This window comes from Theobroma cacao, chromosome 8 (assembly GCF_000208745.1).
Source record: "Theobroma cacao cultivar B97-61/B2 chromosome 8, Criollo_cocoa_genome_V2, whole genome shotgun sequence".
In the NCBI taxonomy this organism is placed as follows: domain Eukaryota; kingdom Viridiplantae; phylum Streptophyta; class Magnoliopsida; order Malvales; family Malvaceae; genus Theobroma; species Theobroma cacao.
In genome coordinates this window covers 14,024,331-14,037,135 of record NC_030857.1, presented here as the reverse complement: position 1 = coordinate 14,037,135, position 12,805 = coordinate 14,024,331, and the positions used below count along the sequence as shown (strand labels likewise).

The 12,805-nt window shown below is 33.6% G+C and overlaps 1 long non-coding RNA gene across 2 annotated transcripts; it reads right to left on the bottom strand.

Annotated features, from left to right (window-relative positions):
- On the bottom strand, window positions 6,908-7,187 carry LOC18592749. 2 transcript variants are annotated; one of them, XR_001929040.1, is made up of 2 exons: window positions 7,127-7,187; window positions 6,908-6,948 (listed from the first exon to the last, which is right to left on the bottom strand). It is a non-coding gene; the product is annotated as an uncharacterized LOC18592749 (long non-coding RNA). The 2 variants fall into 2 exon arrangements; XR_001929041.1 differs by having other exon boundaries at window positions 7,139-7,153.

The window sequence follows — 12,805 nt, the reverse complement described above, 5'->3', positions numbered from 1 at the left end:
TTTATAAATCATTTTGAAATTGAATGATGATTTTAGAAATTGAGTAATTGGAGACTGTTTGATTATGTTGTAAATTTATGGTTTGAATTGAATGGCTTATGGTGATATTGGCATGAATGGCTGAATTAGAAATTGTGTTGAAATTGTATGAACTGTTTGTTTTGCCTTGACAGGCTGGGTAGTAATATAATTGCCATGTCATGCTGTCGAAACTTTTATTGATTTGGTGGGATATCGATTAGCTTACTGCAGTGGGCAGGTTTCTATGGACCAGCCTATTAGAGGGGCATGGTAAACCCCATTATATTTACCTTAGTACAAGAGGCGCGGAGGGTAACTCCTGAGGTAAAGTTTTAGAGTTCACTACACGTTAAGCCACCACGTGAGGGTGAACTCAGCCAACGCCAAGGAACGGATATGCTTTTAAACGTAAAAATGTGTTTTATGCGTATATGAACTTTTCTTTAACAGCCTTGGTAGACTCGGTTGGATGCCCCGGCCAAGGTATCCTCGAGAATGAGTTTTGGCACGAGCCAAGTTTTTAAGAAATTCATAAGCCATGTTGATTATTTGAGTGAAATGAATTTATTTTGTTTAGTTGAAATGAGTTTGAAATGTTATGAATCATAGTATGATGAACTATTTTAAGTTGTCTCCATTACTTGGCTTTAGATATTTTAGATGATGTTTGTTTACTCACTGAGTTTATATAAACTCACCACCCTCATTTTCACTCATTCCAAGATCAGGATAGTCTGTAGATAGCTGATTTCGTCGCGGGTTACTGTTGGATTTGCATCCTTAAAAATCGTAAGTTCGCAGCCTTCGTTACTTTTGGTCATTCGGGGGCTCACATGTCATTGTAAATTAAATTACACACTCTGGCTCACTGTGTTACTGTATGTATGAATTTATTTTGCTTTTACGCTACAAAAATTATTTACGGATATCTCTATAAATATTGTTTTATAAGAAAATGGAATATTTTATTTAATATTTTTATTTTATTCTAATAGTTATCATTTCACTTTAAATGAATGTTTTAGACATTTAAACTTATTTTTGGTTATGAAATATGTATCTTTCACTCATATACTACATTTTTAAATGGTTTCAAAATTTTAGGGAAAAAATGACCAAAATACTCCTGTGAAACGAAAATTATTTTTTTATTTATTGTTTTGGTTTGAAAATAGCTTATAATCTTTTAAAATATGATATTAGCAACTGTGGCTCGCAGGGTAGGTGAGAAAATTGATGTTAAAGCCTTGCGGGGTTTCGGTTGGCATTTCGGGTAATGAATGTCTGTCGGGATATCGCGGCGGTTGTCACGAGCTCGAGGAGAGTACCGGGTCATGACATAAAATGTTTTGGTGTTGTGAAAATGTGAAATGTGTAAAAGGACGAACCTATGTGCTCCTATATTATTGATATATATACGAATATATGTTGTGCATTGATGAATAATGTTGTGTAATGATATTGACCCGGCTATGTACGAGTAGAAGTGCGCATAAGCCGATACTGACCCGGCTATGTGCGAGTTGGGAGTGCGCATAAGCCGATGGTGATGATGACCTGGCTATGACGATGAATGAAGTGGGGTGGTGTACGTGTTTATATGTGTTTATATATGTATATGTGATAGAAAGTTTATGATTATAATATGTGATCGAAATGAATAATGAGAAACTTGATTATTGTCAATGTGTTCACTTTGATGTGTAATATGGTAGGAATGGATTTTGTGGCATGTGAAAATTCCTTAATTGTCATCTCCCCTGAATCTCGCTGCAGCGAGAAACTCTCGGATTTTGATGCAATGCTTTCACTTTGATGAAGATTTTGACTACCTTCTCGTCCGAACTAGGAAAAGTGGTAAACATAAAAGTTTTAGCCTTACCTCTTAGATTTCTAATGGTTTAAAAATAAGGTCAATTGGACTTCTATAGTGGGAGATATAATAGAAAAACTAAAACATATGCAAACTAAGACTGTTTCTCACTGTAGCGAGAAACTTGCTGCCATGCTTGCTACCTTGCTTGATTTTGACCTATTTTTCACCCATTTAACTTCATGGATTGATCATGGGTTTTTGCAACACTATGAGGTTATTGATCAAGGTTTGAAATGAGGGGTTTTTAGTAAGAAATTAAATCAATTGCATTATTTTTGAAACAAGTGCATCATGATTTCCAAATTCCTTCTATCGATTGCTTGTTCCCTTCTTATGTTCACTCACTGAGTTTTATACTCACATTTTTAAACTTCATGTTTTCAGATTTGGAGGTAGTTGGGACCTAGATTGAGTTCTCCATGTATGCTCGCCTTCTTGATAGGTACTATGGCATCTCAGTAGCTGTACCTTCACCCACGGTCACTCCGCTGACGGTCAAGGGTCTGTTACCTGTGAACGCGTATATGTAATGTAATCCGCTAGGATCCATATTATAAGTCAATTATGTATATTTGATTACTTATGCCACTATGAGTTGGCAAACGGGTGACATTATTTTGACATAATAAAATTGTGAGTTTTGGGTCACTATAGAATATTACTGAAATATTTTTAGTTCAAAATTTCAATATGTGGTTTTAGAAATGATGGTTGGGAATGATGATCGGGTTTGCATAAAAAGGCTTGCTTGGGCTTAGTGGGCTATGCTCATTGGGCCCATAGGCCGATCATGGCCCGATATTTGGGCTGTGACAAAGTTGGTATCAGAGCTCTAGGTTTAGTCGAGTCTTAGGGATTCTTGTGTTAGTCAGTGGAGTTGTCGGAGTTAATGTAAAGTCTTGTTTATGGTTTGTGACTGCAGCACAAGTCATAGACAGGTGGCTATATGAACTCCTATTCCTAGTAACCTATCCTCTTGCTAACATTATGTAAAGATCATAAATGGTGCCGTTGTTCAGGTTTGAGATGCCACCCGAGATCGAGCTGTTGTTGGAAAGATTTTTAAGCAAATGCTCCTAATGAAAGGTCAATATAATGATATATCTCTCCGATTAAGGATGGAGGAAAGCGAAGTTGGATTAATAGGTCTATAATAACCTGTTCATTTGGTGGGGTTAAAAGTTGATCCCAAAATTGTCAACGGAAAGAAAATTTGATGACTATGAATTGTATTTGAGGTCAATATAAAAGAGTACGTGTGATAATGGTAACAAGGGGCGCACTTTGATTAGAATGAATAGTGATGGTTTTAATTCACTTAGAATGTATAAATTTAAGCATTTGGGGTAAGAATAAACCAATATTTGTGTGCACAAATGTAAGTGCACTATGTTAAGTGAGCTTGTTATGCCATATATAAAATGGTGTTGGGCTTTCGAAATATTTATATAAGAATGTGTGTTGAATATGGGTACAACAGGTTGAGGGAGTTGGTTTTGATTCCAATTAAGTGACTGTGAGATCCCAAAGGCTAATTTGAACTATTATGGTTTAAAATTAAAGGTATATGACTTAGCTCAAGGGAGAAAATCATTAATTATTATAATTGATGTATGGTCACGAAGTAAAAGGCTAGCAAATGATCTACTCTAAGGATGAGCTTGAATTTTGCTATGCTTAGTGTGGAGCCAAAGGATTAAAGGACTAGATGTTGATTTAGCAGTTTGAAATTAAATGACATGGAAATGACAAATTTAGTCTAAGTGCCATATGGAGTTCTATATGAAGATCGATATATAAATTACTTTAAAGGTTAATTTAAAAAAATCTGTTTGGTTCAATATGCAACCTATGATGTAAATGATTAGTCTTGAATGTGATTTCTCCAAAGGTAAGGAACTTAGAACATGTGGATTTTCAGATATGGTCTAAGAGGAAGCTTCTGCATCCTAAGCTTAAGAAATTTTGATCTTATGACTGCAAAAGCAAGATACAAAAATTTAGTGAATTGTCTATCTTATGGATGTAATTAGTTAAGAATTTATGAGTAAAGTCAAGATCTTAACACTAAGTGGTGTACAATTTGATATATGTGTACCTAAGAGTAAATTTGGAGATCATTGCTTAATCAATTTTCACTGAATGTTGTGGTAAAGGTGTATGAATGTTTGTAGTGAAGTATGTCCAAAGTGAGATATGTGGAGACTAATGTTCCGATCTCAAACTTGTGATAGGAAGCTAGTTTTGCAAATTGTGGTTTCCATGATCATAAAATATATGGAGGTTATCAATATGTAGGCATACACTTGGAGTTGTACATCTTGTGATCCCTATGCATCATATGGAAGGAGATATCCCATAGGGGAGTTTACCTTGATTTATGGTTACATGACTATAGGCATGGCATGAGATTGAGAATGCCTTGGCATAAATGTGGAATGTATTGTGAAAGGTTGAAATGCTACATATACCTTAACAAGGTCAATAACATGAATGAGGGGGAAATATGGATGTTGATGTGCTGAGCATAAAGAGCTTAAGGATAATTAATGCAATTATACTAAGTTAGATGGTATGATCCGAACTAAGAGTAAGGATATCTTGAAAGATCTTAAAATAATGTTCAATGGGGTTAATGAGCTAAATGTTATCGAATATATATTAAATTGTTAAAGTTATGCGTGGCTTTGAAGATAAGCCTTTGATTGTCTGAGTCCTCAACAGAATTCTATTAAAGGATGTGTTTAAGCATTTTGGAAGTGTGTTGGAAAACATAAGAATAATATACTAGTTTGACTTGCTATAAGAGGTCGAATTTGGATGGCCATGAGTGGCTTGTGAACAATCAAGCAATGTAAAGTATGTGTTCATAAAGGGAGCTATGATTGGTAGATAAAGGTGGAACTTTAGAATTTCATTGTCATAGTTGTTAGATTATATTTTCTATTATATGATATAGTGTAGAACATCAATGATGAGATTGTGTTCAATGCTTTAGGCCTTGAACTGTAAGTTATGGACATGTATCCACCTTGTGAATACCCTGATAAGATAAATTCAAAAGATTTTTCACGATGAGAAAACATTAAAGCTCAAAGAGCAAATGGCTATATAGTCAAGTTGGGCTCGTGACTGATATGTCACATAAGTATGAAGATATGATACAAGCATAAGTATATTTGGAAATGCTGGTTTGAGGCAATGATTATCCTATCATTTTGTGGACCCGATGAGGTTCTGGTCTCGACATAATTGTAAACGCAAGGCATAAATTATGAAATGTGCTTCCCCCACAAGTTCCAATTTATTTTGAGTAATTATCAAGGTAAAGTGCCTAATAGGGATAGGCAAAGGTTGAAGTTATGCTTCAAATGTTTAGAGAAGGAGGGTGACATGGTTTGATTAAATGATACTACCCTTGGTAAGGGAATAGAAATACACTACGAAAATTGTAGAAATCTACTTAGAAAAGAGATGATGATTCGAGTATTTATATACGAGTAAAGACTTTGGTAATGAGCTACGACCTAGAAGCATGATATTAGAATATGAATTTTGGCTAAGAAAAAAAAAATCAATTTTTAAGACACGTGGTGCTTTGGGGATGGTACCAATTAGTGGTCGATTCTAGTATGAGAATAGAATATTGGGATCAGCTTTGTGTATTCACCACAAATGATGAGCATGATCTAACCAACTATAAGAAGAATTGATTCTAAACTTGATTATTGGTTATTTTGGTTTTACAGGGCTTATTGTGCTTGATATGCCTAAGGCTACCCGAAGTTAAAATTTTTGGAAAAATATATATGTATGGATATATATGTTGCATATTGGTACAAAAAAAAAACTCATATGGAGTTGGTTATAATTTGATTCGATGATAATATTCTATCAATGGTTATAGCGTTAGATAGTGATTAAGATGATTTACGAAATGAATTTCCAATGGAATTCTCTGTTGGAAATGTTTTTCCAATGGAAAAACATTAAAAATTTCCAATGGAATTTTCCGTTGGAAAAGCATTTTCGACGAAAATTTTCGTCGAAAAAATTTTTGTTGGAAAAGCATTTCCGATGGAAATTTTTGTTGGAAAAGCATTTCCAACGAAGAATTTCCAATGGACATTTTTATTGAAAACACATTTCCAATGGAATTTCTGTTGGAAATTTCCCATGGAATTTTCCGTTGATAATTTATTTCCAACGAAAATTCTTTTAGTAATTTTTAATTGCATATCATTTTAGTAATGCTTTTTCAACAAAAACTACCAATTTTCATTTCGATAATCAATTATCAATTCACATCCACATTTGACTTTCAAAATATATAAAACAAACACACATTAAAAACCGAGATTCAACGTCAAATTCATACAATTAAAAATTACCCTAAACACATGATATCTAAAAAAGTTAAACAAATATGAATATAAAGCTAAATGTGTTATTAAACAGCTATACTAAAAAGTATCCAAGTGTAGCAGTGAAAACTAGACATCATATCATGAAATGTTGTGTTCTTACTTGTCAAGAATTTAGCTTGAAGGTCCCACATTTCCATCAGCATATGAACATCACAAGCCCCTTCCCATAAGCATTGCAAGTTTCTATAATTTAACTAAGGAAACCCCAAAAGCGTTCTTAAGATCATACGAAAGGGTAAGACCTGGTCAAAGCAAACCTCACCGGTACTAACACTCTCCTTCAAAAGATGGGGTCTCAAGTTCAAATCCTCTCCTTGAAAGTATCTGTTCTTCCTTTTTGAAAAGAAGGTTCACTTGTTTACCTAAGTGCATGCCAAAGAGGGGAACAGAAGGTACTATTTAGGCAATCGTTGAAAGCTAACAAAAACTGCTGTAGCTAGTTCAGTTATTACAAATTCTCTAAATGTTATGGCGAGATTAAATTTGAATAGCTCGTGGTATCATGATTCAAACACCACAAAACTAAAGCTACAATCAGGTACAGCAAAAAGAATTCTACTGCAAAAAGTTCATGGTCATCATCTGCTTCAATCAGCTGCCACTTCATTCCTTGGCCTTGGCTTCCTTTGAAAGAAAAAAAAATTAAATGCTTGAGAATAAAATCATAGACAAAGTAAACAACACATAGATGCACTCAAATCATGATTTTGTTTTAAAGCAAGAAAGCCAAACCAGTTTTGACTTTTAGCCACTAGAGTCATAAGAAAGAAAAGTGTTGACAAGAAAACTTTCTTTCTCAAACCTTGGGACAAACATAAATATAATGGACGTCAAGGTTCTTTCCAAGTACATCTTCCATTGAGCTTCCACCCTCCTCCAATGGTACATGGTTTGTCAATTCCCTTATTGGTTGTTCAGAACTTCCTTCTAGTCCAAATTTCACTACATGGTAGACAACTAGATTAAGAGCAGCATTTGAAAAAGATTGAGCATTACTTCTTTTACTAGATTAAAAGCCCATCATCCATGCTAGGCTACTATATATGGAGGATGAAACTAGTTTTCTAGGGTCAAGATCAGTAAATCTCATGGATCCTGTTCTTATTCTGATGTGTTCTTTCCTGTGGTTAGGTTGGTTGACATTTGTAGTCTCAAGCTTTCAAGCAATAAAGTAAGATAACTCAAAAAATTTGTTGTTCTACTTATGCCAAGTGATAAAATAAACATACACTGCTGTCTCTCATCTTCCCTAACTTGTGGCCATATTTCCTTGGTAACATTCATTTCAAAGGAAGAGTGAGGGAAATTGTGATCCTGTGCATCTTAATTGTTAATTAGGTAATTCAAATGTCATTCTCCCTTTTCATTATCAACGAAAAAATTGCAAAGCCAATTCTTATTTGTTTAAGTTTATAAACCTTGTGACAACCAGCAGTTTGCACCTTGCGATTTTCACTTTAAGGTTTCAAGTTCAAACCTTGGGTAGAGAGGTTGAGATTATGGGATGGCTCCCATTGTGTAACCTAATGCCGACTAGACCTTGTCATGTATCAAAAGGAATCCCTTATGTTCTCTATAGTCTATACATGATTGTAAAAAACAAATATCAACTCTAAGCAAGATGGCCTCAACTCTTATCATTTAGTTGTCAATAGTCAGTACCTCTTAAGCCCCACAGCAAAAGCATAATGACAAAGTATATGGACTGAAAACTTGAAAATATAAATCCTTACACTACATAAGGTGGGAAAATATATGATATCAACAACAGAATAACTAGAATGGGAATTTTATCAACCTATCACATGCAGTTTTATGCTCCAAATGCATGACTCTTTTCACCGAGCCAAGATGATATACTAGTGCTCCATATATTATCTGCAGCACTTACAAGAACAGTTAGGGAAGCAGATAATTAACTACAAACTCACATTGTGAATTAACTCAAAACTCAAATCCATGCTTAAGAAAAAGTTTTTTGATTGAACTTGTAAAAGGTGAGTATAGTTACCATAATATAGACTTCTTTATCCTTGAGGACCCTATAGTGTGTTATCAATTGCTTCAATATATGGTGAACGGATCAAGAAAAGCCATAAAAGGAAAACAGTAATGTAAGATAATTCTAGTAACTTTCGAGGTTCATTATACCTCCAGACTTCCTCAAGCATTTGAGTAGCATTCTCAAACAAATTATTTCCACACTACAGACAAAAATTGCCCACCATCTTATTATCAAAACGAGATCTCAACAAAGACAGAAGTGCTATAATTCATAACACTTACCAAGATAAAATCAAGAGTCCCTACAACACCATGTCAAATGAAAATCAGTAAAAGTTTAAAGCCAACAATCATTAAATTAACAAAATAACAAAACAAAATTGCACCTTTATCAATGACTGCATCAAAAGAACCAGCTTAAAATGGACTCATATCTCGCACATTCATTTGTCCTCAAACAAACGGAAAGAGACATTTTTGAAAGAGCAGAAAACATTTAAAAAAACCAATCTTGCCAAAACCAAAAAAGCAGAGAAAAAACCCTACAGCAACAAAAAAAATCACAAAAAAAAAACCTAAGTTTTCTAGCAGCCAAGAACCACAATCTTCTATGAAAAAAAAAATACCCTAGTCTAGAGCCGGCAAGCAACAATAAAAAAGTACCAAAAAAATATAAAAACAAAAACAAAAAATACAATGACAGAAGTAGAGTACCTTGGTTGTAGGATTTTAGTTTTGGTTTTAGAGGTAGATTTTTTAGCAAAAACGGGTATTCAGTTTTAGGTAGTTGGCCGGCGAAGGGAAAAGAAAGGATCGGCTTAGAGAAAGAGAGAGAGAGTGACGTGGGGGACTGAGAAGCTCAATGTGGGCAGTGAAGAGGAAGGAAAGTAAGCCTGGTGGGGGACTGAGAAGCCTGATGTGGGTAGTGAAAAGGAAGGAAAAGTAAGGCTGGTGGGGGAAGAGAGAGTAGAAAAAAAAAAGAAAGAGAGAGAGAAAAAAAAAGAAGAGCAAAGCCTGCGGGAGGGAGAAAAAGAAAGAAAAAAGAGACTAGCCAAAGGAAAGAAACAAAAAAAAGATAAAGAGGAGTAGAGAGAGAGGAGAAGAACGGCCAGAAAGAGAGAGTGGAAAAAAAAAGAGCTTATATACCCAAGCATAGTGACGTGCTAAATGACGCCGTTTTGAGTGCTGCTTGAAGTGCCCATTTGTTGTTCAATTTTCTACTCACGCAAGTGTACGTATCGCAAAGATAATATAAAGATGAGTAGAGTGTCGATCCCATAGAGAATTGAATTAATCCTTACAGTTAACTACTAAAATTAACACACCTTAATTTTATCTAAACAAATTAAAATTAAAAAGAAAAATTTAAATTAATAAACTAAAAACTAAAACTAAAACTAATATATCAGCAAAGTTTACTTCTAGTGATTAACAGACCTAAGATTATGATATCCCTCAATACTTTATCTGATTAATGTCTCTCTCTCTCAACTTAGTTTAATGGATCAAGTTGCTAACCTAGAGTCCTAAATTATTTATAAGTCTCTGTCGAGTTTCTTATAAAAATACCTTTTGCAATTAATTTACTATATGTTTATGCAAATTAAATTGGAGAAAGATTCATTAAGTTTGTGCTCTAATCTTGGCTACATATGGCTTATAGGTGTATGTCTACCCTATATGCAAATCAAACTACCTAATCAACTAAGTTTATTCGATCATACGCTATTTTATTCAATGTCTACCTAAATCTCCTTCATCAAGGTTCAACCTAGGTTTCCAATTCAATCTAATTGGTGGCCAGTTAACTAAAAGCATTAAGAACAAAATAAAATAAACAACTTAAATCCATCAAACATAAGTAAAAGAGAGATAAATAATTCAGACTATATATTGAGTTCAATCATAATCTTAGATTAAAAATTTAGTTCCCCATCAAGTCATACATCATCATCGAATAAAATATAAACATTAAAACCAAAACTAAGAAAATAAGAGAATAAAAGAAATATAGAAAAACTCAAGATTTGTGTTCTTGATCTCCAAATCTCCCTGAATTCTGCAAATTGTTCTTAGCTTCAATGACTTTGTGGCTTGACTCTCAAATGTTAATTTGGTGTTTTCTTCTCCCTTTAAGTCCTCCGAAAGGTTGTTTTTATAGGTTTTGGAGTTAGGCCAAGTTGGGTGAAGAAAGAAGTCAATTTTAGCTGTGATTTTCTTATCAAACTATGTAAGTTGCAGTTTTACCAAATTAATTAACAGAAATCGCAATTGCTCTAGGACTATTGCAGTGCATTGACTTTTACATAATTTTTGACCATCTTGCAAGCCAAACTGGGTGACATAGTAAACATGAAAGTTATAGATATGTCTCTTATCTTTCTAATCGTTTAAAAATCACTTCATTTGAAGCTTTGTAGAGATAGTTATGGCCAAAATACAGAAATATATGCATTAGAAGTCTACACCTCAAAATTGCTCGCTTTCTTTCGTTAAAATTCTTCTTTCTTCACACCTACAAAAGCACAAGTAAATCAATAGCAACCTATCTTAATCATATTAACACCAAATTAAGTATAAAATTAACCAAAATTAGATTGACTCACCTAAAATAACTTATTTAAGATAATTAAATAAAACCTACTAATATCTATGCATTACTACAAAAACCTAGCCAAATTATTATCAAAATTAAGCTCAAATAACTCTATATCATAAAGTTATCACACCCCCAAACTTAAAATTTTGCTAGTCCTCAACCAAAACATAGAAAAGAACCTAACTTACGAAAATTAAATTCAGTTAATGAAAAATAAATATAGTTATTACTACTACTACTATTACTAGAGATAAAGTGCACCAACTCAATGATTCTTTATAATTTCCTCAAAAGTATGTCTATCAATCATTAACCTTAGGAAAAATAAAAGTCTCATTCAGATTCATGTTTCAATTTTAATGCAAGCACATTCTCGAATGGATTTTCATGTGTGTGAAATCTTTTTCCAAGAATATCATGACATCCAGATAAGTTTATGTCAACACAAATTTCAAATTAGTACTAGATTGCCATAAGTTTACTTTTCATCTCTTTCTCCATTAATGTAGACTAATACAAAGTTAGGGATCAATAGGGCTTTATAAAGCTTGTAATGTATGGCTAGGGTCAAGGTATGATAAAGGATATTAATGCGGCTCAAATCACCCTAAGCACATATGTCAAACCCTGTTCTATAAAATAATTACGACATCATTTACATGCTCAATAGAATGTTTGCATGTTTAGGAAGTTTGAGAAATTGTTAAAAGACGATATTGCCCCTAATGGCACCATTAAGTCGATTAAGCCTCGAACTAGTTCAAATAAGAATTTTAAGGTGAAATTAAGAGTTTCACAGTTCAGGGATGACTCAAAATGGTAATTCGGAGTTCGATGATCAATTTGGAGTCAAACCGAAATTTTCACTATCTAAGGTCAAAATTGTAAAACCCGACCCTATAAATACATGTCATGACATACATGCATTGAGTAGCATGTTATTACGCTAGAAAAGCACCTAAGAATAGACAAAACCTGATATTGTACCTAACGGTACACTTAAATTGATTTAACCTCGAACTAGTTCAAATAGGAATTGTAGGATGAAATTTAATATTTTATAGCCTAGGAATGACTAAAAATGATTGTTCGGAGTTCGAGGGTTCATTTGGGGTAAAATTAGAAATTTTGATATTCAAGGGCAAAATCGTCATTTTGCCACCTAAGATAATAATTTGATCATGGAGTGAAATTTTTGACCAAGATTAACTATTTGGAGTATAATTTAATGATAGGAAGTGAAAAAGTCTAATTCTGGTGATTTTGGAATGTAGGGGCAAAATCGTAATTTTACCACCCACGGACAAAATTTGAGATTTTGAGAGAATTTAGATCAAATTTGACAAATTGGAGAATGGTATGAGTATAAGGGATGAAAAATATTTCTATGGGCAATTTTTCAATTTTTGAGGCAAAAATGTAATTTTTGACTTTTACGGGGGCAAAAGTGTAAATTTCAAAAATTACTCCACCAAGACTTTGGATGAGTCTGAGAATTTTATCTAAGCTATGAATATATGAGACAAGTGTATGGTGAAAATTTGGAAACAAATGGATGAAATTTTAAAAATGGGCAAATGGGAAAGTGACATGTGGCATTTTTTAATGATATAATATTATTTTAATGAAAAGTCAGCCCATTTAAACCCAAATTTTGAGTGCTGGCCGGCCACAAGGAAGAACAAGAGAGGAAATAGAGAGGAAAGGAAGAAAAAAAAAACAAAGGGAAACAAGAAAATTCAAAAGGAAATTCACGGTTTTCGACCGTTTACGCGTCTAACGGTAAGATTTTTCGATTTTAGCTTGATTTCTACCTTTCCTATGCCTTTATTTCCATTTAGCATGCTTGAGGAGAGAGATCAAAAAGTGATATCAAGG